Raw genomic sequence first — 23,985 nt, forward strand, 5'->3', positions numbered from 1 at the left:
GCGCATCTTGTGTGAGTGTGAGTGAGTGTGAGTGTGTGTGTGTGTGTAGAGAGAGACAGCCCCCCGCCCCGCCCCGCCCCGCCCATCACCCCCGTCCCTGGGAGCCCGCGGGACCCGGCCGGCGAACTCAACCGGCCCGGCCCGGCGCGGGAGGCGGCGGCGGGGAAGCCCAGAGAGGCTCGGCTTCTTGAGCGGGGCAGGGGCGCCCTCCGCCGCCGTCTAGGGCCACACCACCCTGAACGCCCCCGATCTCGTCTGGTCTGGGAAGCTAAGCAGGGTCGGGCCCGGTTAGTACTTGGATGGGAGACCGCCTGGGAATACCGGGTGCCACAGGCTGCTGCTTTTTTTTTTTTTTTTTTTTTTTTGCCTCTTGTTCTGTCCCCTTTCTGGGAGCGCGGCGGCGGCCCGGGGTGGGGGTCACCCCCACCCTCAGCGCCCGCGCGGTGCCTGGCGCCCCAGCCCGCACCGTGGGGCCTCCTCTTGTCCCAAGCCGCGACACCGCCGCCACGCGGCAGGATGCGTGGCATCTGGACTGTCAGGTCTCAGACCAAAGGTCTGCTCTGTGGGAACCGACACGCTGGAGGAAACCTTGAGAGTCTGAGAGGGGAGGGAGTTCCAGAAGAAGGCCAGGATGTCATTTTGAGGGAGTATGTGACCAGAACTCGTCCCGTTGCTTTTGGGGTTCTATGGGCTACACGCAGGAATCTTTGGTGGTGGCACCTGATGTTGGGGGATCCGGAGTCACACCCAGACCTGCTCCACAGGCCTCCTTTTACTTTTCTCTTCGGATTCATTATTTTTAAAAAGTGTCTCTTACCTCTATGATTGCATTTTCTTTTCTCTCTCTCTTCAAGCAGATGATGGGAGTACAAGTATTCAGGTGACATGTGACGCCCGTGCCCCCCTCCCCCCTGCGTTCTTTTTTTTTTTTTTTTTTTTGAGACAGAGTCTCGTTTTGCTGCCCAGGCTAGAGTGAGTGCCATGGCGTCAGCCTAGCTCACAGCAACCTCAATCTCCGGGCTCAAGCAATCCTGCTGCCTCAGCCTCCCGAGTAGTTGGGACTACAGGCATGCACCACCACGCCCGGCTGTGTTTTTCTATATATATTAGTTGGCCAATTAATTTCTTTCTATTTTTAGTAGAGACGGGGTCTCGCTCTTGCTCAGGCTGGTTTCGAACTCCTGACCTGGAGCAATCCGCCCGCCTCGGCCTCCCAGAGAGCTAGGATTACAGGCGTGAGCCACCGCGCCCGGCCCCCCCTGTGTTCTTATTCATATACCTCTCATGTTGTTCCAGCGTATTGTGGGGGTACCAATGTTAAGGTCGGGTGCCTTGCCCTCTCCAAGCCTCCCCCCTCGGGTCAGAGCTTCAAGTGCGCCCATCCCCCAGTCGGTGCGCACCCACCCCATGCCTAATGGATGTGTATGGCCCTCCCCTCCCCCCACCCGCCCGACACCCACCCGATGAAGGTGATTCCTCTCTGTCCACTTAGGCGTCCATCCGTTCGTACCAATTTGCTGGTGAGCGCGCTCACGTGGTGCTCGTGTGTCCATTCTTGGGATACCTGGCCTACTGGAACGGGTTCCAGCTCTGGCCAGGAGAACACGAGAGGCGCCCTCTCACCGCTGCTCCTCACAGCCGAATGGCACTCCGTGGTGTCCACGCGCCACATTTTATTGATGCACTCCTGGATGGATGGGCACTCGGGTCGCTTCCACGTCTTTGGGATTGTGAATTGTGCCCTAACTGTCACCCTAACCCTTACCCAGCCCGTCTCCTCTGCCCCTGCCTGACGCACTCCTCCCCGGCCAGGCCCGTCACTGTCCTGGGCCCCCGCCTGACCGGCTCCTCCCCGCCCGGCCTGTCACCGTCCTCTGCCCCTGCCTGACATGCTCCTTCCCGCCCGCCCGGCCTCTCACCGTCCTGGGCCCCTGCCTGACCGGCTCCTCCGTCGCCTGGGCCTTCCAAGGGCTTGGTGTGGACGCTGCTTCCAGGAAGCCCACCAGAAACCCGGCAGCAGGGTGGCCGCAGCAGTCTCCAGCAGCCGTCCCTAAGTCGCCTGAGTGCGGGGGACGTGCCCCCCGCTGTGCCGCGGGGGCCCAGCCTGGTGTCTTCCCTGAGGCCCTGCGGCTGCCGGCTGGGCTGCCGCTCCCCGCAAGGGGAGAGCCGCGGAGGTGGGGACCGCCTCCTGATGGGGACGTACACGCAGCTCTCCACGTCGGATTCCGGGGCTCTCTGTCCTGCCCGAAGGCCCAGCTGGCCTGCGGGTCCTTAGAGTGGCAAAAACATCCGAAAACTGAGATTGAGGGTCCGGTGGGTGTCTGCACTTTTGTGCTGGGCACCCCAGGGAGGCCCGGGGGCTGGCTGGACAACGTGGTCTGCTGGGCGGGGGGGTTGGAGGAGCAACTGATGCCCTTTGCACTTTGGGTAGCAAGAGTCTGAGGTGTCTCTGAGCCCTGTGCCCTGTGGGGGGGGGCGGGGGGGGAGGAGGAGGAGGAGGAGGAGGAGGTGGGAAGGGCCGGGGCCTGCAGTCCTGTTCCCGGGGTGGCACGGCAAGTGGCTTCTTCCACAGGCTGCTTGGCCTGGGCTCCCTGCACCTGGGCCTTTGGAGGACCGGCCCTGTGCTTGCCAACACTTCCTGCAGGGACCCAGAGCTGGGAGGTGGCATCTCTCAGCCCTGGGTCGGGCAGAGCCCCAGCGGGCCACGCCCACAACCTCTCTCAGCACCGGTCCCCCAGAAGGCTCCTTTGGGACCAGGATTCTCTTGCGGTGACTCTTTAAGGTCTGGCCCCTGGATGGAGGGGCACCAGGAGTAGAGGAGCAGGAAGGGGAAGGGGGTGGCCATGCGAGGGGACACTTTGAGGCCGAGTCCCAGCTTCAGCCTGATCCTCCTGGGAACCCCGCTCTGAGACAAGGAGCCGGGCTTCGCATTCCCACAGCAGCCAGTCGTGGGCTGAGGACACCTGGGGCGTTGGGAACTCCCTGGCTTCTCCTTGGTTTAACGTCTAGAGCTGCTTGTGAATCGCGCCGCCACACACACCCGAGCGCAGGAGTCTTCCGCACAGACTGCGGGCCTCGCTCTTCTGAACGCCGCTAGCTCGCCACCCACCCACGGGTGAACCTGGTCAGGGTGCTTTCTCTAAGGGGCAGACTCTTTTCCGGGCGGGCTACCGGTGTCTCTGTTTGCTCGTTTCTTTCTTCCATTTCGGGAAAGTCTTCCTTGCTGGGTGCGGAAATCTCCTATGCCTTCCCTCGCCTATTCTGTCAGCTTTCAAATTCTCTTTCAGTTGCCACCCTCACAGATGGATTAGGAAACTCTTTCCGGTGCACTCATTAGTGAAATGACCTCCAGGAAGCTGGAATCCAATATCTAATGGCCGATTTTTAGCGAGTCCACACGCCAGGGTGGTCGGGGTCCAATGCAGCCCCGGCCAGGCCCAGGCCCCTTGGACTGGGCCACAGGAGGACACGGAGGAGGGTCCCGGCCCCCACGAAGCGGTGCCGGCAGTTCTCCACGGGCTTGGGCGTTTTCCAGAGGTAGGAGATGGAGGGGACTGATTTCTTCAGCGCCCCCCAAACCACGCCACCCCACCCCACCCATGGGACACATCCCCAGAGAGAGACGCCCCATACACTGGCTGTGCCCCAGCCCTGGCCCGGGGGAATAGGCGGCAGCCCACCCACAGGGCGAGGGGGGGGCGCAGCTGAAAGGGGTTGTGGGGGAGGGCGGCCCCTGGCTGGGGTCAAAGGGCGAGCGTCCCGCGCGTGCGCAGTCAGCGGCAGCGACGCGCTGGGGGTGGGCAGCGGGTAGGTGAAGGAGGCCTGGCGAGGAGACGAGGGGGGCTGGGAGGGCTCCACCTTGGCGAGTCCAGCCGTGGAGGCGCATCTTGTGTGAGTGTGAGTGAGTGTGAGTGTGTGTGTGTGTGTAGAGAGAGACAGCCCCCCGCCCCGCCCCGCCCCGCCCATCACCCCCGTCCCTGGGAGCCCGCGGGACCCGGCCGGCGAACTCAACCGGCCCGGCCCGGCGCGGGAGGCGGCGGCGGGGAAGCCCAGAGAGGCTCGGCTTCTTGAGCGGGGCAGGGGCGCCCTCCGCCGCCGTCTAGGGCCACACCACCCTGAACGCCCCCGATCTCGTCTGGTCTGGGAAGCTAAGCAGGGTCGGGCCCGGTTAGTACTTGGATGGGAGACCGCCTGGGAATACCGGGTGCCACAGGCTGCTGCTTTTTTTTTTTTTTTTTTTTTTTTGCCTCTTGTTCTGTCCCCTTTCTGGGAGCGCGGCGGCGGCCCGGGGTGGGGGTCACCCCCACCCTCAGCGCCCGCGCGGTGCCTGGCGCCCCAGCCCGCACCGTGGGGCCTCCTCTTGTCCCAAGCCGCGACACCGCCGCCACGCGGCAGGATGCGTGGCATCTGGACTGTCAGGTCTCAGACCAAAGGTCTGCTCTGTGGGAACCGACACGCTGGAGGAAACCTTGAGAGTCTGAGAGGGGAGGGAGTTCCAGAAGAAGGCCAGGATGTCATTTTGAGGGAGTATGTGACCAGAACTCGTCCCGTTGCTTTTGGGGTTCTATGGGCTACACGCAGGAATCTTTGGTGGTGGCACCTGATGTTGGGGGATCCGGAGTCACACCCAGACCTGCTCCACAGGCCTCCTTTTACTTTTCTCTTCGGATTCATTATTTTTAAAAAGTGTCTCTTACCTCTATGATTGCATTTTCTTTTCTCTCTCTCTTCAAGCAGATGATGGGAGTACAAGTATTCAGGTGACATGTGACGCCCGTGCCCCCCTCCCCCCTGCGTTCTTTTTTTTTTTTTTTTTTTTGAGACAGAGTCTCGTTTTGCTGCCCAGGCTAGAGTGAGTGCCATGGCGTCAGCCTAGCTCACAGCAACCTCAATCTCCGGGCTCAAGCAATCCTGCTGCCTCAGCCTCCCGAGTAGTTGGGACTACAGGCATGCACCACCACGCCCGGCTGTGTTTTTCTATATATATTAGTTGGCCAATTAATTTCTTTCTATTTTTAGTAGAGACGGGGTCTCGCTCTTGCTCAGGCTGGTTTCGAACTCCTGACCTGGAGCAATCCGCCCGCCTCGGCCTCCCAGAGAGCTAGGATTACAGGCGTGAGCCACCGCGCCCGGCCCCCCCTGTGTTCTTATTCATATACCTCTCATGTTGTTCCAGCGTATTGTGGGGGTACCAATGTTAAGGTCGGGTGCCTTGCCCTCTCCAAGCCTCCCCCCTCGGGTCAGAGCTTCAAGTGCGCCCATCCCCCAGTCGGTGCGCACCCACCCCATGCCTAATGGATGTGTATGGCCCTCCCCTCCCCCCACCCGCCCGACACCCACCCGATGAAGGTGATTCCTCTCTGTCCACTTAGGCGTCCATCCGTTCGTACCAATTTGCTGGTGAGCGCGCTCACGTGGTGCTCGTGTGTCCATTCTTGGGATACCTGGCCTACTGGAACGGGTTCCAGCTCTGGCCAGGAGAACACGAGAGGCGCCCTCTCACCGCTGCTCCTCACAGCCGAATGGCACTCCGTGGTGTCCACGCGCCACATTTTATTGATGCACTCCTGGATGGATGGGCACTCGGGTCGCTTCCACGTCTTTGGGATTGTGAATTGTGCCCTAACTGTCACCCTAACCCTTACCCAGCCCGTCTCCTCTGCCCCTGCCTGACGCACTCCTCCCCGGCCAGGCCCGTCACTGTCCTGGGCCCCCGCCTGACCGGCTCCTCCCCGCCCGGCCTGTCACCGTCCTCTGCCCCTGCCTGACATGCTCCTTCCCGCCCGCCCGGCCTCTCACCGTCCTGGGCCCCTGCCTGACCGGCTCCTCCGTCGCCTGGGCCTTCCAAGGGCTTGGTGTGGACGCTGCTTCCAGGAAGCCCACCAGAAACCCGGCAGCAGGGTGGCCGCAGCAGTCTCCAGCAGCCGTCCCTAAGTCGCCTGAGTGCGGGGGACGTGCCCCCCGCTGTGCCGCGGGGGCCCAGCCTGGTGTCTTCCCTGAGGCCCTGCGGCTGCCGGCTGGGCTGCCGCTCCCCGCAAGGGGAGAGCCGCGGAGGTGGGGACCGCCTCCTGATGGGGACGTACACGCAGCTCTCCACGTCGGATTCCGGGGCTCTCTGTCCTGCCCGAAGGCCCAGCTGGCCTGCGGGTCCTTAGAGTGGCAAAAACATCCGAAAACTGAGATTGAGGGTCCGGTGGGTGTCTGCACTTTTGTGCTGGGCACCCCAGGGAGGCCCGGGGGCTGGCTGGACAACGTGGTCTGCTGGGCGGGGGGGTTGGAGGAGCAACTGATGCCCTTTGCACTTTGGGTAGCAAGAGTCTGAGGTGTCTCTGAGCCCTGTGCCCTGTGGGGGGGGGCGGGGGGGGAGGAGGAGGAGGAGGAGGAGGAGGTGGGAAGGGCCGGGGCCTGCAGTCCTGTTCCCGGGGTGGCACGGCAAGTGGCTTCTTCCACAGGCTGCTTGGCCTGGGCTCCCTGCACCTGGGCCTTTGGAGGACCGGCCCTGTGCTTGCCAACACTTCCTGCAGGGACCCAGAGCTGGGAGGTGGCATCTCTCAGCCCTGGGTCGGGCAGAGCCCCAGCGGGCCACGCCCACAACCTCTCTCAGCACCGGTCCCCCAGAAGGCTCCTTTGGGACCAGGATTCTCTTGCGGTGACTCTTTAAGGTCTGGCCCCTGGATGGAGGGGCACCAGGAGTAGAGGAGCAGGAAGGGGAAGGGGGTGGCCATGCGAGGGGACACTTTGAGGCCGAGTCCCAGCTTCAGCCTGATCCTCCTGGGAACCCCGCTCTGAGACAAGGAGCCGGGCTTCGCATTCCCACAGCAGCCAGTCGTGGGCTGAGGACACCTGGGGCGTTGGGAACTCCCTGGCTTCTCCTTGGTTTAACGTCTAGAGCTGCTTGTGAATCGCGCCGCCACACACACCCGAGCGCAGGAGTCTTCCGCACAGACTGCGGGCCTCGCTCTTCTGAACGCCGCTAGCTCGCCACCCACCCACGGGTGAACCTGGTCAGGGTGCTTTCTCTAAGGGGCAGACTCTTTTCCGGGCGGGCTACCGGTGTCTCTGTTTGCTCGTTTCTTTCTTCCATTTCGGGAAAGTCTTCCTTGCTGGGTGCGGAAATCTCCTATGCCTTCCCTCGCCTATTCTGTCAGCTTTCAAATTCTCTTTCAGTTGCCACCCTCACAGATGGATTAGGAAACTCTTTCCGGTGCACTCATTAGTGAAATGACCTCCAGGAAGCTGGAATCCAATATCTAATGGCCGATTTTTAGCGAGTCCACACGCCAGGGTGGTCGGGGTCCAATGCAGCCCCGGCCAGGCCCAGGCCCCTTGGACTGGGCCACAGGAGGACACGGAGGAGGGTCCCGGCCCCCACGAAGCGGTGCCGGCAGTTCTCCACGGGCTTGGGCGTTTTCCAGAGGTAGGAGATGGAGGGGACTGATTTCTTCAGCGCCCCCCAAACCACGCCACCCCACCCCACCCATGGGACACATCCCCAGAGAGAGACGCCCCATACACTGGCTGTGCCCCAGCCCTGGCCCGGGGGAATAGGCGGCAGCCCACCCACAGGGCGAGGGGGGGGCGCAGCTGAAAGGGGTTGTGGGGGAGGGCGGCCCCTGGCTGGGGTCAAAGGGCGAGCGTCCCGCGCGTGCGCAGTCAGCGGCAGGCAGCGACGCGCTGGGGGTGGGCAGCGGGTAGGTGAAGGAGGCCTGGCGAGGAGACGAGGGGGGCTGGGAGGGCTCCACCTTGGCGAGTCCAGCCGTGGAGGCGCATCTTGTGTGAGTGTGAGTGAGTGTGAGTGTGTGTGTGTGTGTAGAGAGAGACAGCCCCCCGCCCCGCCCCGCCCCGCCCATCACCCCCGTCCCTGGGAGCCCGCGGGACCCGGCCGGCGAACTCAACCGGCCCGGCCCGGCGCGGGAGGCGGCGGCGGGGAAGCCCAGAGAGGCTCGGCTTCTTGAGCGGGGCAGGGGCGCCCTCCGCCGCCGTCTAGGGCCACACCACCCTGAACGCCCCCGATCTCGTCTGGTCTGGGAAGCTAAGCAGGGTCGGGCCCGGTTAGTACTTGGATGGGAGACCGCCTGGGAATACCGGGTGCCACAGGCTGCTGCTTTTTTTTTTTTTTTTTTTTTTTTGCCTCTTGTTCTGTCCCCTTTCTGGGAGCGCGGCGGCGGCCCGGGGTGGGGGTCACCCCCACCCTCAGCGCCCGCGCGGTGCCTGGCGCCCCAGCCCGCACCGTGGGGCCTCCTCTTGTCCCAAGCCGCGACACCGCCGCCACGCGGCAGGATGCGTGGCATCTGGACTGTCAGGTCTCAGACCAAAGGTCTGCTCTGTGGGAACCGACACGCTGGAGGAAACCTTGAGAGTCTGAGAGGGGAGGGAGTTCCAGAAGAAGGCCAGGATGTCATTTTGAGGGAGTATGTGACCAGAACTCGTCCCGTTGCTTTTGGGGTTCTATGGGCTACACGCAGGAATCTTTGGTGGTGGCACCTGATGTTGGGGGATCCGGAGTCACACCCAGACCTGCTCCACAGGCCTCCTTTTACTTTTCTCTTCGGATTCATTATTTTTAAAAAGTGTCTCTTACCTCTATGATTGCATTTTCTTTTCTCTCTCTCTTCAAGCAGATGATGGGAGTACAAGTATTCAGGTGACATGTGACGCCCGTGCCCCCCTCCCCCCTGCGTTCTTTTTTTTTTTTTTTTTTTTGAGACAGAGTCTCGTTTTGCTGCCCAGGCTAGAGTGAGTGCCATGGCGTCAGCCTAGCTCACAGCAACCTCAATCTCCGGGCTCAAGCAATCCTGCTGCCTCAGCCTCCCGAGTAGTTGGGACTACAGGCATGCACCACCACGCCCGGCTGTGTTTTTCTATATATATTAGTTGGCCAATTAATTTCTTTCTATTTTTAGTAGAGACGGGGTCTCGCTCTTGCTCAGGCTGGTTTCGAACTCCTGACCTGGAGCAATCCGCCCGCCTCGGCCTCCCAGAGAGCTAGGATTACAGGCGTGAGCCACCGCGCCCGGCCCCCCCTGTGTTCTTATTCATATACCTCTCATGTTGTTCCAGCGTATTGTGGGGGTACCAATGTTAAGGTCGGGTGCCTTGCCCTCTCCAAGCCTCCCCCCTCGGGTCAGAGCTTCAAGTGCGCCCATCCCCCAGTCGGTGCGCACCCACCCCATGCCTAATGGATGTGTATGGCCCTCCCCTCCCCCCACCCGCCCGACACCCACCCGATGAAGGTGATTCCTCTCTGTCCACTTAGGCGTCCATCCGTTCGTACCAATTTGCTGGTGAGCGCGCTCACGTGGTGCTCGTGTGTCCATTCTTGGGATACCTGGCCTACTGGAACGGGTTCCAGCTCTGGCCAGGAGAACACGAGAGGCGCCCTCTCACCGCTGCTCCTCACAGCCGAATGGCACTCCGTGGTGTCCACGCGCCACATTTTATTGATGCACTCCTGGATGGATGGGCACTCGGGTCGCTTCCACGTCTTTGCGATTGTGAATTGTGCCCTAACTGTCACCCTAACCCTTACCCAGCCCGTCTCCTCTGCCCCTGCCTGACGCACTCCTCCCCGGCCAGGCCCGTCACTGTCCTGGGCCCCCGCCTGACCGGCTCCTCCCCGCCCGGCCTGTCACCGTCCTCTGCCCCTGCCTGACATGCTCCTTCCCGCCCGCCCGGCCTCTCACCGTCCTGGGCCCCTGCCTGACCGGCTCCTCCGTCGCCTGGGCCTTCCAAGGGCTTGGTGTGGACGCTGCTTCCAGGAAGCCCACCAGAAACCCGGCAGCAGGGTGGCCGCAGCAGTCTCCAGCAGCCGTCCCTAAGTCGCCTGAGTGCGGGGGACGTGCCCCCCGCTGTGCCGCGGGGGCCCAGCCTGGTGTCTTCCCTGAGGCCCTGCGGCTGCCCGCTGGGCTGCCGCTCCCCGCAAGGGGAGAGCCGCGGAGGTGGGGACCGCCTCCTGATGGGGACGTACACGCAGCTCTCCACGTCGGATTCCGGGGCTCTCTGTCCTGCCCGAAGGCCCAGCTGGCCTGCGGGTCCTTAGAGTGGCAAAAACATCCGAAAACTGAGATTGAGGGTCCGGTGGGTGTCTGCACTTTTGTGCTGGGCACCCCAGGGAGGCCCGGGGGCTGGCTGGACAACGTGGTCTGCTGGGCGGGGGGGTTGGAGGAGCAACTGATGCCCTTTGCACTTTGGGTAGCAAGAGTCTGAGGTGTCTCTGAGCCCTGTGCCCTGTGGGGGGGGGCGGGGGGGGAGGAGGAGGAGGAGGAGGAGGAGGTGGGAAGGGCCGGGGCCTGCAGTCCTGTTCCCGGGGTGGCACGGCAAGTGGCTTCTTCCACAGGCTGCTTGGCCTGGGCTCCCTGCACCTGGGCCTTTGGAGGACCGGCCCTGTGCTTGCCAACACTTCCTGCAGGGACCCAGAGCTGGGAGGTGGCATCTCTCAGCCCTGGGTCGGGCAGAGCCCCAGCGGGCCATGCCCACAACCTCTCTCAGCACCGGTCCCCCAGAAGGCTCCTTTGGGACCAGGATTCTCTTGCGGTGACTCTTTAAGGTCTGGCCCCTGGATGGAGGGGCACCAGGAGTAGAGGAGCAGGAAGGGGAAGGGGGTGGCCATGCGAGGGGACACTTTGAGGCCGAGTCCCAGCTTCAGCCTGATCCTCCTGGGAACCCCGCTCTGAGACAAGGAGCCGGGCTTCGCATTCCCACAGCAGCCAGTCGTGGGCTGAGGACACCTGGGGCGTTGGGAACTCCCTGGCTTCTCCTTGGTTTAACGTCTAGAGCTGCTTGTGAATCGCGCCGCCACACACACCCGAGCGCAGGTGTCTTCCGCACAGACTGCGGGCCTCGCTCTTCTGAACGCCGCTAGCTCGCCACCCACCCACGGGTGAACCTGGTCAGGGTGCTTTCTCTAAGGGGCAGACTCTTTTCCGGGCGGGCTACCGGTGTCTCTGTTTGCTCGTTTCTTTCTTCCATTTCGGGAAAGTCTTCCTTGCTGGGTGTGGAAATCTCCTATGCCTTCCCTCGCCTATTCTGTCAGCTTTCAAATTCTCTTTCAGTTGCCACCCTCACAGATGGATTAGGAAACTCTTTCCGGTGCACTCATTAGTGAAATGACCTCCAGGAAGCTGGAATCCAATATCTAATGGCCGATTTTTAGCGAGTCCACACGCCAGGGTGGTCGGGGTCCAATGCAGCCCCGGCCAGGCCCAGGCCCCTTGGACTGGGCCACAGGAGGACACGGAGGAGGGTCCCGGCCCCCACGAAGCGGTGCCGGCAGTTCTCCACGGGCTTGGGCGTTTTCCAGAGGTAGGAGATGGAGGGGACTGATTTCTTCAGCGCCCCCCAAACCACGCCACCCCACCCCACCCATGGGACACATCCCCAGAGAGAGACGCCCCATACACTGGCTGTGCCCCAGCCCTGGCCCGGGGGAATAGGCGGCAGCCCACCCACAGGGCGAGGGGGGGGCGCAGCTGAAAGGGGTTGTGGGGGAGGGCGGCCCCTGGCTGGGGTCAAAGGGCGAGCGTCCCGCGCGTGCGCAGTCAGCGGCAGGCAGCGACGCGCTGGGGGTGGGCAGCGGGTAGGTGAAGGAGGCCTGGCGAGGAGACGAGGGGGGCTGGGAGGGCTCCACCTTGGCGAGTCCAGCCGTGGAGGCGCATCTTGTGTGAGTGTGAGTGAGTGTGAGTGTGTGTGTGTGTGTAGAGAGAGACAGCCCCCCGCCCCGCCCCGCCCCGCCCATCACCCCCGTCCCTGGGAGCCCGCGGGACCCGGCCGGCGAACTCAACCGGCCCGGCCCGGCGCGGGAGGCGGCGGCGGGGAAGCCCAGAGAGGCTCGGCTTCTTGAGCGGGGCAGGGGCGCCCTCCGCCGCCGTCTAGGGCCACACCACCCTGAACGCCCCCGATCTCGTCTGGTCTGGGAAGCTAAGCAGGGTCGGGCCCGGTTAGTACTTGGATGGGAGACCGCCTGGGAATACCGGGTGCCACAGGCTGCTGCTTTTTTTTTTTTTTTTTTGCCTCTTGTTCTGTCCCCTTTCTGGGAGCGCGGCGGCGGCCCGGGGTGGGGGTCACCCCCACCCTCAGCGCCCGCGCGGTGCCTGGCGCCCCAGCCCGCACCGTGGGGCCTCCTCTTGTCCCAAGCCGCGACACCGCTGCCACGCGGCAGGATGCGTGGCATCTGGACTGTCAGGTCTCAGACCAAAGGTCTGCTCTGTGGGAACCGACACGCTGGAGGAAACCTTGAGAGTCTGAGAGGGGAGGGAGTTCCAGAAGAAGGCCAGGATGTCATTTTGAGGGAGTATGTGACCAGAACTCGTCCCGTTGCTTTTGGGGTTCTATGGGCTACACGCAGGAATCTTTGGTGGTGGCACCTGATGTTGGGGGATCCGGAGTCACACCCAGACCTGCTCCACAGGCCTCCTTTTACTTTTCTCTTCGGATTCATTATTTTTAAAAAGTGTCTCTTACCTCTATGATTGCATTTTCTTTTCTCTCTCTCTTCAAGCAGATGATGGGAGTACAAGTATTCAGGTGACATGTGACGCCCGTGCCCCCCTCCCCCCTGCGTTCTTTTTTTTTTTTTTTTTTGAGACAGAGTCTCGTTTTGCTGCCCAGGCTAGAGTGAGTGCCATGGCGTCAGCCTAGCTCACAGCAACCTCAATCTCCGGGCTCAAGCAATCCTGCTGCCTCAGCCTCCCGAGTAGTTGGGACTACAGGCATGCACCACCACGCCCGGCTGTGTTTTTCTATATATATTAGTTGGCCAATTAATTTCTTTCTATTTTTAGTAGAGACGGGGTCTCGCTCTTGCTCAGGCTGGTTTCGAACTCCTGACCTGGAGCAATCCGCCCGCCTCGGCCTCCCAGAGAGCTAGGATTACAGGCGTGAGCCACCGCGCCCGGCCCCCCCTGTGTTCTTATTCATATACCTCTCATGTTGTTCCAGCGTATTGTGGGGGTACCAATGTTAAGGTCGGGTGCCTTGCCCTCTCCAAGCCTCCCCCCTCGGGTCAGAGCTTCAAGTGCGCCCATCCCCCAGTCGGTGCGCACCCACCCCATGCCTAATGGATGTGTATGGCCCTCCCCTCCCCCCACCCGCCCGACACCCACCCGATGAAGGTGATTCCTCTCTGTCCACTTAGGCGTCCATCCGTTCGTACCAATTTGCTGGTGAGCGCGCTCACGTGGTGCTCGTGTGTCCATTCTTGGGATACCTGGCCTACTGGAACGGGTTCCAGCTCTGGCCAGGAGAACACGAGAGGCGCCCTCTCACCGCTGCTCCTCACAGCCGAATGGCACTCCGTGGTGTCCACGCGCCACATTTTATTGATGCACTCCTGGATGGATGGGCACTCGGGTCGCTTCCACGTCTTTGCGATTGTGAATTGTGCCCTAACTGTCACCCTAACCCTTACCCAGCCCGTCTCCTCTGCCCCTGCCTGACGCACTCCTCCCCGGCCAGGCCCGTCACTGTCCTGGGCCCCCGCCTGACCGGCTCCTCCCCGCCCGGCCTGTCACCGTCCTCTGCCCCTGCCTGACATGCTCCTTCCCGCCCGCCCGGCCTCTCACCGTCCTGGGCCCCTGCCTGACCGGCTCCTCCGTCGCCTGGGCCTTCCAAGGGCTTGGTGTGGACGCTGCTTCCAGGAAGCCCACCAGAAACCCGGCAGCAGGGTGGCCGCAGCAGTCTCCAGCAGCCGTCCCTAAGTCGCCTGAGTGCGGGGGACGTGCCCCCCGCTGTGCCGCGGGGGCCCAGCCTGGTGTCTTCCCTGAGGCCCTGCGGCTGCCCGCTGGGCTGCCGCTCCCCGCAAGGGGAGAGCCGCGGAGGTGGGGACCGCCTCCTGATGGGGACGTACACGCAGCTCTCCACGTCGGATTCCGGGGCTCTCTGTCCTGCCCGAAGGCCCAGCTGGCCTGCGGGTCCTTAGAGTGGCAAAAACATCCGAAAACTGAGATTGAGGGTCCGGTGGGTGTCTGCACTTTTGTGCTGGGCACCCCAGGGAGGCCCGGGGGCTGGCTGGACAACGTGGTCTGCTGGGCGGGGGGGTTGGAGGAGCAACTGATGCCCTTTGCACTTTGGGTAGCAAGAGTCTGAGGTGTCTCTGAGCCCTGTGCCCTGTGGGGGGGGGCGGGGGGGGAGGAGGAGGAGGAGGAGGAGGAGGTGGGAAGGGCCGGGGCCTGCAGTCCTGTTCCCGGGGTGGCACGGCAAGTGGCTTCTTCCACAGGCTGCTTGGCCTGGGCTCCCTGCACCTGGGCCTTTGGAGGACCGGCCCTGTGCTTGCCAACACTTCCTGCAGGGACCCAGAGCTGGGAGGTGGCATCTCTCAGCCCTGGGTCGGGCAGAGCCCCAGCGGGCCATGCCCACAACCTCTCTCAGCACCGGTCCCCCAGAAGGCTCCTTTGGGACCAGGATTCTCTTGCGGTGACTCTTTAAGGTCTGGCCCCTGGATGGAGGGGCACCAGGAGTAGAGGAGCAGGAAGGGGAAGGGGGTGGCCATGCGAGGGGACACTTTGAGGCCGAGTCCCAGCTTCAGCCTGATCCTCCTGGGAACCCCGCTCTGAGACAAGGAGCCGGGCTTCGCATTCCCACAGCAGCCAGTTGTGGGCTGAGGACACCTGGGGCGTTGGGAACTCCCTGGCTTCTCCTTGGTTTAACGTCTAGAGCTGCTTGTGAATCGCGCCGCCACACACACCCGAGCGCAGGTGTCTTCCGCACAGACTGCGGGCCTCGCTCTTCTGAACGCCGCTAGCTCGCCACCCACCCACGGGTGAACCTGGTCAGGGTGCTTTCTCTAAGGGGCAGACTCTTTTCCGGGCGGGCTACCGGTGTCTCTGTTTGCTCGTTTCTTTCTTCCATTTCGGGAAAGTCTTCCTTGCTGGGTGTGGAAATCTCCTATGCCTTCCCTCGCCTTCCCTCGCCTATTCTGTCAGCTTTCAAATTCTCTTTCAGTTGCCACCCTCACAGATGGATTAGGAAACTCTTTCCGGTGCACTCATTAGTGAAATGACCTCCAGGAAGCTGGAATCCAATATCTAATGGCCGATTTTTAGCGAGTCCACACGCCAGGGTGGTCGGGGTCCAATGCAGCCCCGGCCAGGCCCAGGCCCCTTGGACTGGGCCACAGGAGGACACGGAGGAGGGTCCCGGCCCCCACGAAGCGGTGCCGGCAGTTCTCCACGGGCTTGGGCGTTTTCCAGAGGTAGGAGATGGAGGGGACTGATTTCTTCAGCGCCCCCCAAACCACGCCACCCCACCCCACCCATGGGACACATCCCCAGAGAGAGAGCCCCATACACTGGCTGTGCCCCAGCCCTGGCCCGGGGGAATAGGCGGCAGCCCACCCACAGGGCGAGGGGGGGGCGCAGCTGAAAGGGGTTGTGGGGGAGGGCGGCCCCTGGCTGGGGTCAAAGGGCGAGCGTCCCGCGCGTGCGCAGTCAGCGGCAGGCAGCGACGCGCTGGGGGTGGGCAGCGGGTAGGTGAAGGAGGCCTGGCGAGGAGACGAGGGGGGCTGGGAGGGCTCCACCTTGGCGAGTCCAGCCGTGGAGGCGCATCTTGTGTGAGTGTGAGTGAGTGTGAGTGTGTGTGTGTGTGTAGAGAGAGACAGCCCCCCGCCCCGCCCCGCCCCGCCCATCACCCCCGTCCCTGGGAGCCCGCGGGACCCGGCCGGCGAACTCAACCGGCCCGGCCCGGCGCGGGAGGCGGCGGCGGGGAAGCCCAGAGAGGCTCGGCTTCTTGAGCGGGGCAGGGGCGCCCTCCGCCGCCGTCTAGGGCCACACCACCCTGAACGCCCCCGATCTCGTCTGGTCTGGGAAGCTAAGCAGGGTCGGGCCCGGTTAGTACTTGGATGGGAGACCGCCTGGGAATACCGGGTGCCACAGGCTGCTGCTTTTTTTTTTTTTTTTGCCTCTTGTTCTGTCCCCTTTCTGGGAGCGCGGCGGCGGCCCGGGGTGGGGGTCACCCCCACCCTCAGCGCCCGCGCGGTGCCTGGCGCCCCAGCCCGCACCGTGGGGCCTCCTCTTGTCCCAAGCCGCGACACCGCCGCCACGCGGCAGGATGCGTGGCATCTGGACTGTCAGGTCTCAGACCAAAGGTCTGCTCTGTGGGAACCGACACGCTGGAGGAAACCTTGAGAGTCTGAGAGGGGAGGGAGTTCCAGAAGAAGGCCAGGATGTCATTTTGAGGGAGTATGTGACCAGAACTCGTCCCGTTGCTTTTGGGGTTCTATGGGCTACACGCAGGAATCTTTGGTGGTGGCACCTGATGTTGGGGGATCCGGAGTCACACCCAGACCTGCTCCACAGGCCTCCTTTTACTTTTCTCTTCGGATTCATTATTTTTAAAAAGTGTCTCTTACCTCTATGATTGCATTTTCTTTTCTCTCTCTCTTCAAGCAGATGATGGGAGTACAAGTATTCAGGTGACATGTGACGCCCGTGCCCCCCTCCCCCCTGCGTTCTTTTTTTTTTTTTTTTTTTGAGACAGAGTCTCGTTTTGCTGCCCAGGCTAGAGAGTGCCATGGCGTCAGCCTAGCTCACAGCAACCTCAATCTCCGGGCTCAAGCAATCCTGCTGCCTCAGCCTCCCGAGTAGTTGGGACTACAGGCATGCACCACCACGCCCGGCTGTGTTTTTCTATATATATTAGTTGGCCAATTAATTTCTTTCTATTTTTAGTAGAGACGGGGTCTCGCTCTTGCTCAGGCTGGTTTCGAACTCCTGACCTGGAGCAATCCGCCCGCCTCGGCCTCCCAGAGAGCTAGGATTACAGGCGTGAGCCACCGCGCCCGGCCCCCCCTGTGTTCTTATTCATATACCTCTCATGTTGTTCCAGCGTATTGTGGGGGTACCAATGTTAAGGTCGGGTGCCTTGCCCTCTCCAAGCCTCCCCCCTCGGGTCAGAGCTTCAAGTGCGCCCATCCCCCAGTCGGTGCGCACCCACCCTATGCCTAATGGATGTGTATGGCCCTCCCCTCCCCCCACCCGCCCGACACCCACCCGATGAAGGTGATTCCTCTCTGTCCACTTAGGCGTCCATCCGTTCGTACCAATTTGCTGGTGAGCGCGCTCACGTGGTGCTCGTGTGTCCATTCTTGGGATACCTGGCCTACTGGAACGGGTTCCAGCTCTGGCCAGGAGAACACGAGAGGCGCCCTCTCACCGCTGCTCCTCACAGCCGAATGGCACTCCGTGGTGTCCACGCGCCACATTTTATTGATGCACTCCTGGATGGATGGGCACTCGGGTCGCTTCCACGTCTTTGCGATTGTGAATTGTGCCCTAACTGTCACCCTAACCCTTACCCAGCCCGTCTCCTCTGCCCCTGCCTGACGCACTCCTCCCCGGCCAGGCCCGTCACTGTCCTGGGCCCCCGCCTGACCGGCTCCTCCCCGCCCGGCCTGTCACCGTCCTCTGCCCCTGCCTGACATGCTCCTTCCCGCCCGCCCGGCCTCTCACCGTCCTGGGCCCCTGCCTGACCGGCTCCTCCGTCGCCTGGGCCTTCCAAGGGCTTGGTGTGGACGCTGCTTCCAGGAAGCCCACCAGAAACCCGGCAGCAGGGTGGCCGCAGCAGTCTCCAGCAGCCGTCCCTAAGTCGCCTGAGTGCGGGGGACGTGCCCCCCGCTGTGCCGCGGGGGCCCAGCCTGGTGTCTTCCCTGAGGCCCTGCGGCTGCCCGCTGGGCTGCCGCTCCCCGCAAGGGGAGAGCCGCGGAGGTGGGGACCGCCTCCTGATGGGGACGTACACGCAGCTCTCCACGTCGGATTCCGGGGCTCTCTGTCCTGCCCGAAGGCCCAGCTGGCCTGCGGGTCCTTAGAGTGGCAAAAACATCCGAAAACTGAGATTGAGGGTCCGGTGGGTGTCTGCACTTTTGTGCTGGGCACCCCAGGGAGGCCCGGGGGCTGGCTGGACAACGTGGTCTGCTGGGCGGGGGGGTTGGAGGAGCAACTGATGCCCTTTGCACTTTGGGTAGCAAGAGTCTGAGGTGTCTCTGAGCCCTGTGCCCTGTGGGGGGGGGCGGGGGGGGAGGAGGAGGAGGAGGAGGAGGAGGTGGGAAGGGCCGGGGCCTGCAGTCCTGTTCCCGGGGTGGCACGGCAAGTGGCTTCTTCCACAGGCTGCTTGGCCTGGGCTCCCTGCACCTGGGCCTTTGGAGGACCGGCCCTGTGCTTGCCAACACTTCCTGCAGGGACCCAGAGCTGGGAGGTGGCATCTCTCAGCCCTGGGTCGGGCAGAGCCCCAGCGGGCCATGCCCACAACCTCTCTCAGCACCGGTCCCCCAGAAGGCTCCTTTGGGACCAGGATTCTCTTGCGGTGACTCTTTAAGGTCTGGCCCCTGGATGGAGGGGCACCAGGAGTAGAGGAGCAGGAAGGGGAAGGGGGTGGCCATGCGAGGGGACACTTTGAGGCCGAGTCCCAGCTTCAGCCTGATCCTCCTGGGAACCCCGCTCTGAGACAAGGAGCCGGGCTTCGCATTCCCACAGCAGCCAGTTGTGGGCTGAGGACACCTGGGGCGTTGGGAACTCCCTGGCTTCTCCTTGGTTTAACGTCTAGAGCTGCTTGTGAATCGCGCCGCCACACACACCCGAGCGCAGGTGTCTTCCGCACAGACTGCGGGCCTCGCTCTTCTGAACGCCGCTAGCTCGCCACCCACCCACGGGTGAACCTGGTCAGGGTGCTTTCTCTAAGGGGCAGACTCTTTTCCGGGCGGGCTACCGGTGTCTCTGTTTGCTCGTTTCTTTCTTCCATTTCGGGAAAGTCTTCCTTGCTGGGTGTGGAAATCTCCTATGCCTTCCCTCGCCTATTCTGTCAGCTTTCAAATTCTCTTTCAGTTGCCACCCTCACAGATGGATTAGGAAACTCTTTCCGGTGCACTCATTAGTGAAATGACCTCCAGGAAGCTGGAATCCAATATCTAATGGCCGATTTTTAGCGAGTCCACACGCCAGGGTGGTCGGGGTCCAATGCAGCCCCGGCCAGGCCCAGGCCCCTTGGACTGGGCCACAGGAGGACACGGAGGAGGGTCCCGGCCCCCACGAAGCGGTGCCGGCAGTTCTCCACGGGCTTGGGCGTTTTCCAGAGGTAGGAGATGGAGGGGACTGATTTCTTCAGCGCCCCCCAAACCACGCCACCCCACCCCACCCATGGGACACATCCCCAGAGAGAGACGCCCCATACACTGGCTGTGCCCCAGCCCTGGCCCGGGGGAATAGGCGGCAGCCCACCCACAGGGCGAGGGGGGGGCGCAGCTGAAAGGGGTTGTGGGGGAGGGCGGCCCCTGGCTGGGGTCAAAGGGCGAGCGTCCCGCGCGTGCGCAGTCAGCGGCAGGCAGCGACGCGCTGGGGGTGGGCAGCGGGTAGGTGAAGGAGGCCGGGCGAGGAGACGAGGGGGGCTGGGAGGGCTCCACCTTGGCGAGTCCAGCCGTGGAGGCGCATCTTGTGTGAGTGTGAGTGAGTGTGAGTGTGTGTGTGTGTGTAGAGAGAGACAGCCCCCCGCCCCGCCCCGCCCCGCCCATCACCCCCGTCCCTGGGAGCCCGCGGGACCCGGCCGGCGAACTCAACCGGCCCGGCCCGGCGCGGGAGGCGGCGGCGGGGAAGCCCAGAGAGGCTCGGCTTCTTGAGCGGGGCAGGGGCGCCCTCCGCCGCCGTCTAGGGCCACACCACCCTGAACGCCCCCGATCTCGTCTGGTCTGGGAAGCTAAGCAGGGTCGGGCCCGGTTAGTACTTGGATGGGAGACCGCCTGGGAATACCGGGTGCCACAGGCTGCTGCTTTTTTTTTTTTTTTTTTTTTTTTGCCTCTTGTTCTGTCCCCTTTCTGGGAGCGCGGCGGCGGCCCGGGGTGGGGGTCACCCCCACCCTCAGCGCCCGCGCGGTGCCTGGCGCCCCAGCCCGCACCGTGGGGCCTCCTCTTGTCCCAAGCCGCGACACCGCCGCCACGCGGCAGGATGCGTGGCATCTGGACTGTCAGGTCTCAGACCAAAGGTCTGCTCTGTGGGAACCGACACGCTGGAGGAAACCTTGAGAGTCTGAGAGGGGAGGGAGTTCCAGAAGAAGGCCAGGATGTCATTTTGAGGGAGTATGTGACCAGAACTCGTCCCGTTGCTTTTGGGGTTCTATGGGCTACACGCAGGAATCTTTGGTGGTGGCACCTGATGTTGGGGGATCCGGAGTCACACCCAGACCTGCTCCACAGGCCTCCTTTTACTTTTCTCTTCGGATTCATTATTTTTAAAAAGTGTCTCTTACCTCTATGATTGCATTTTCTTTTCTCTCTCTCTTCAAGCAGATGATGGGAGTACAAGTATTCAGGTGACATGTGACGCCCGTGCCCCCCTCCCCCCTGCGTTCTTTTTTTTTTTTTTTTTTTTGAGACAGAGTCTCGTTTTGCTGCCCAGGCTAGAGTGAGTGCCATGGCGTCAGCCTAGCTCACAGCAACCTCAATCTCCGGGCTCAAGCAATCCTGCTGCCTCAGCCTCCCGAGTAGTTGGGACTACAGGCATGCACCACCACGCCCGGCTGTGTTTTTCTATATATATTAGTTGGCCAATTAATTTCTTTCTATTTTTAGTAGAGACGGGGTCTCGCTCTTGCTCAGGCTGGTTTCGAACTCCTGACCTGGAGCAATCCGCCCGCCTCGGCCTCCCAGAGAGCTAGGATTACAGGCGTGAGCCACCGCGCCCGGCCCCCCCTGTGTTCTTATTCATATACCTCTCATGTTGTTCCAGCGTATTGTGGGGGTACCAATGTTAAGGTCGGGTGCCTTGCCCTCTCCAAGCCTCCCCCCTCGGGTCAGAGCTTCAAGTGCGCCCATCCCCCAGTCGGTGCGCACCCACCCCATGCCTAATGGATGTGTATGGCCCTCCCCTCCCCCCACCCGCCCGACACCCACCCGATGAAGGTGATTCCTCTCTGTCCACTTAGGCGTCCATCCGTTCGTACCAATTTGCTGGTGAGCGCGCTCACGTGGTGCTCGTGTGTCCATTCTTGGGATACCTGGCCTACTGGAACGGGTTCCAGCTCTGGCCAGGAGAACACGAGAGGCGCCCTCTCACCGCTGCTCCTCACAGCCGAATGGCACTCCGTGGTGTCCACGCGCCACATTTTATTGATGCACTCCTGGATGGATGGGCACTCGGGTCGCTTCCACGTCTTTGCGATTGTGAATTGTGCCCTAACTGTCACCCTAACCCTTACCCAGCCCGTCTCCTCTGCCCCTGCCTGACGCACTCCTCCCCGGCCAGGCCCGTCACTGTCCTGGGCCCCCGCCTGACCGGCTCCTCCCCGCCCGGCCTGTCACCGTCCTCTGCCCCTGCCTGACATGCTCCTTCCCGCCCGCCCGGCCTCTCACCGTCCTGGGCCCCTGCCTGACCGGCTCCTCCGTCGCCTGGGCCTTCCAAGGGCTTGGTGTGGACGCTGCTTCCAGGAAGCCCACCAGAAACCCGGCAGCAGGGTGGCCGCAGCAGTCTCCAGCAGCCGTCCCTAAGTCGCCTGAGTGCGGGGGACGTGCCCCCCGCTGTGCCGCGGGGGCCCAGCCTGGTGTCTTCCCTGAGGCCCTGCGGCTGCCCGCTGGGCTGCCGCTCCCCGCAAGGGGAGAGCCGCGGAGGTGGGGACCGCCTCCTGATGGGGACGTACACGCAGCTCTCCACGTCGGATTCCGGGGCTCTCTGTCCTGCCCGAAGGCCCAGCTGGCCTGCGGGTCCTTAGAGTGGCAAAAACATCCGAAAACTGAGATTGAGGGTCCGGTGGGTGTCTGCACTTTTGTGCTGGGCACCCCAGGGAGGCCCGGGGGCTGGCTGGACAACGTGGTCTGCTGGGCGGGGGGGTTGGAGGAGCAACTGATGCCCTTTGCACTTTGGGTAGCAAGAGTCTGAGGTGTCTCTGAGCCCTGTGCCCTGTGGGGGGGGGGGGCGGGGGGGGAGGAGGAGGAGGAGGAGGTGGGAAGGGCCGGGGCCTGCAGTCCTGTTCCCGGGGTGGCACGGCAAGTGGCTTCTTCCACAGGCTGCTTGGCCTGGGCTCCCTGCACCTGGGCCTTTGGAGGACCGGCCCTGTGCTTGCCAACACTTCCTGCAGGGACCCAGAGCTGGGAGGTGGCATCTCTCAGCCCTGGGTCGGGCAGAGCCCCAGCGGGCCATGCCCACAACCTCTCTCAGCACCGGTCCCCCAGAAGGCTCCTTTGGGACCAGGATTCTCTTGCGGTGACTCTTTAAGGTCTGGCCCCTGGATGGAGGGGCACCAGGAGTAGAGGAGCAGGAAGGGGAAGGGGGTGGCCATGCGAGGGGACACTTTGAGGCCGAGTCCCAGCTTCAGCCTGATCCTCCTGGGAACCCCGCTCTGAGACAAGGAGCCGGGCTTCGCATTCCCACAGCAGCCAGTTGTGGGCTGAGGACACCTGGGGCGTTGGGAACTCCCTGGCTTCTCCTTGGTTTAACGTCTAGAGCTGCTTGTGAATCGCGCCGCCACACACACCCGAGCGCAGGTGTCTTCCGCACAGACTGCGGGCCTCGCTCTTCTGAACGCCGCTAGCTCGCCACCCACCCACGGGTGAACCTGGTCAGGGTGCTTTCTCTAAGGGGCAGACTCTTTTCCGGGCGGGCTACCGGTGTCTCTGTTTGCTCGTTTCTTTCTTCCATTTCGGGAAAGTCTTCCTTGCTGGGTGTGGAAATCTCCTATGCCTTCCCTCGCCTATTCTGTCAGCTTTCAAATTCTCTTTCAGTTGCCACCCTCACAGATGGATTAGGAAACTCTTTCCGGTGCACTCATTAGTGAAATGACCTCCAGGAAGCTGGAATCCAATATCTAATGGCCGATTTTTAGCGAGTCCACACGCCAGGGTGGTCGGGGTCCAATGCAGCCCCGGCCAGGCCCAGGCCCCTTGGACTGGGCCACAGGAGGACACGGAGGAGGGTCCCGGCCCCCACGAAGCGGTGCCGGCAGTTCTCCACGGGCTTGGGCGTTTTCCAGAGGTAGGAGATGGAGGGGACTGATTTCTTCAGCGCCCCCCAAACCACGCCACCCCACCCCACCCATGGGACACATCCCCAGAGAGAGACGCCCCATACACTGGCTGTGCCCCAGCCCTGGCCCGGGGGAATAGGCGGCAGCCCACCCACAGGGCGAGGGGGGGGCGCAGCTGAAAGGGGTTGTGGGGGAGGGCGGCCCCTGGCTGGGGTCAAAGGGCGAGCGTCCCGCGCGTGCGCAGTCAGCGGCAGGCAGCGACGCGCTGGGGGTGGGCAGCGGGTAGGTGAAGGAGGCCGGGCGAGGAGACGAGGGGGGCTGGGAGGGCTCCACCTTGGCGAGTCCAGCCGTGGAGGCGCATCTTGTGTGAGTGTGAGTGAGTGTGAGTGTGTGTGTGTGTGTAGAGAGAGACAGCCCCCCGCCCCGCCCCGCCCCGCCCATCACCCCCGTCCCTGGGAGCCCGCGGGACCCGGCCGGCGAACTCAACCGGCCCGGCCCGGCGCGGGAGGCGGCGGCGGGGAAGCCCAGAGAGGCTCGGCTTCTTGAGCGGGGCAGGGGCGCCCTCCGCCGCCGTCTAGGGCCACACCACCCTGAACGCCCCCGATCTCGTCTGGTCTGGGAAGCTAAGCAGGGTCGGGCCCGGTTAGTACTTGGATGGGAGACCGCCTGGGAATACCGGGTGCCACAGGCTGCTGCTTTTTTTTTTTTTTTTTTTTTTTTGCCTCTTGTTCTGTCCCCTTTCTGGGAGCGCGGCGGCGGCCCGGGGTGGGGGTCACCCCCACCCTCAGCGCCCGCGCGGTGCCTGGCGCCCCAGCCCGCACCGTGGGGCCTCCTCTTGTCCCAAGCCGCGACACCGCCGCCACGCGGCAGGATGCGTGGCATCTGGACTGTCAGGTCTCAGACCAAAGGTCTGCTCTGTGGGAACCGACACGCTGGAGGAAACCTTGAGAGTCTGAGAGGGGAGGGAGTTCCAGAAGAAGGCCAGGATGTCATTTTGAGGGAGTATGTGACCAGAACTCGTCCCGTTGCTTTTGGGGTTCTATGGGCTACACG

At 63.0% G+C, this 23,985-nt stretch overlaps 7 pseudogenes; all 7 read left to right on the plus strand.

Annotated features, from left to right (window-relative positions):
• Positions 1 to 217: 217 nt before the first annotated feature.
• Positions 218 to 336, plus strand: LOC142874035 (uncharacterized; annotated as a pseudogene).
• A 3,761-nt stretch (positions 337 to 4,097) lies between these two features.
• LOC142874037 (uncharacterized) lies at positions 4,098 to 4,216 on the plus strand (annotated as a pseudogene).
• A 3,765-nt stretch (positions 4,217 to 7,981) lies between these two features.
• Positions 7,982 to 8,100, plus strand: LOC142874038 (uncharacterized; annotated as a pseudogene).
• A 3,765-nt stretch (positions 8,101 to 11,865) lies between these two features.
• LOC142874039 (uncharacterized) lies at positions 11,866 to 11,984 on the plus strand (annotated as a pseudogene).
• Positions 11,985 to 15,750: 3,766 nt separating this feature from the next.
• On the plus strand, positions 15,751 to 15,869 carry LOC142874040 (uncharacterized; annotated as a pseudogene).
• A 3,754-nt stretch (positions 15,870 to 19,623) lies between these two features.
• Positions 19,624 to 19,742, plus strand: LOC142874041 (uncharacterized; annotated as a pseudogene).
• A 3,762-nt stretch (positions 19,743 to 23,504) lies between these two features.
• LOC142874042 (uncharacterized) lies at positions 23,505 to 23,623 on the plus strand (annotated as a pseudogene).
• The last annotated feature ends 362 nt before the right edge of the window (positions 23,624 to 23,985 follow it).

Source organism: Microcebus murinus, chromosome 11 (assembly GCF_040939455.1).
Source record: "Microcebus murinus isolate Inina chromosome 11, M.murinus_Inina_mat1.0, whole genome shotgun sequence".
Taxonomy (NCBI): Eukaryota; Metazoa; Chordata; class Mammalia; order Primates; family Cheirogaleidae; genus Microcebus; species Microcebus murinus.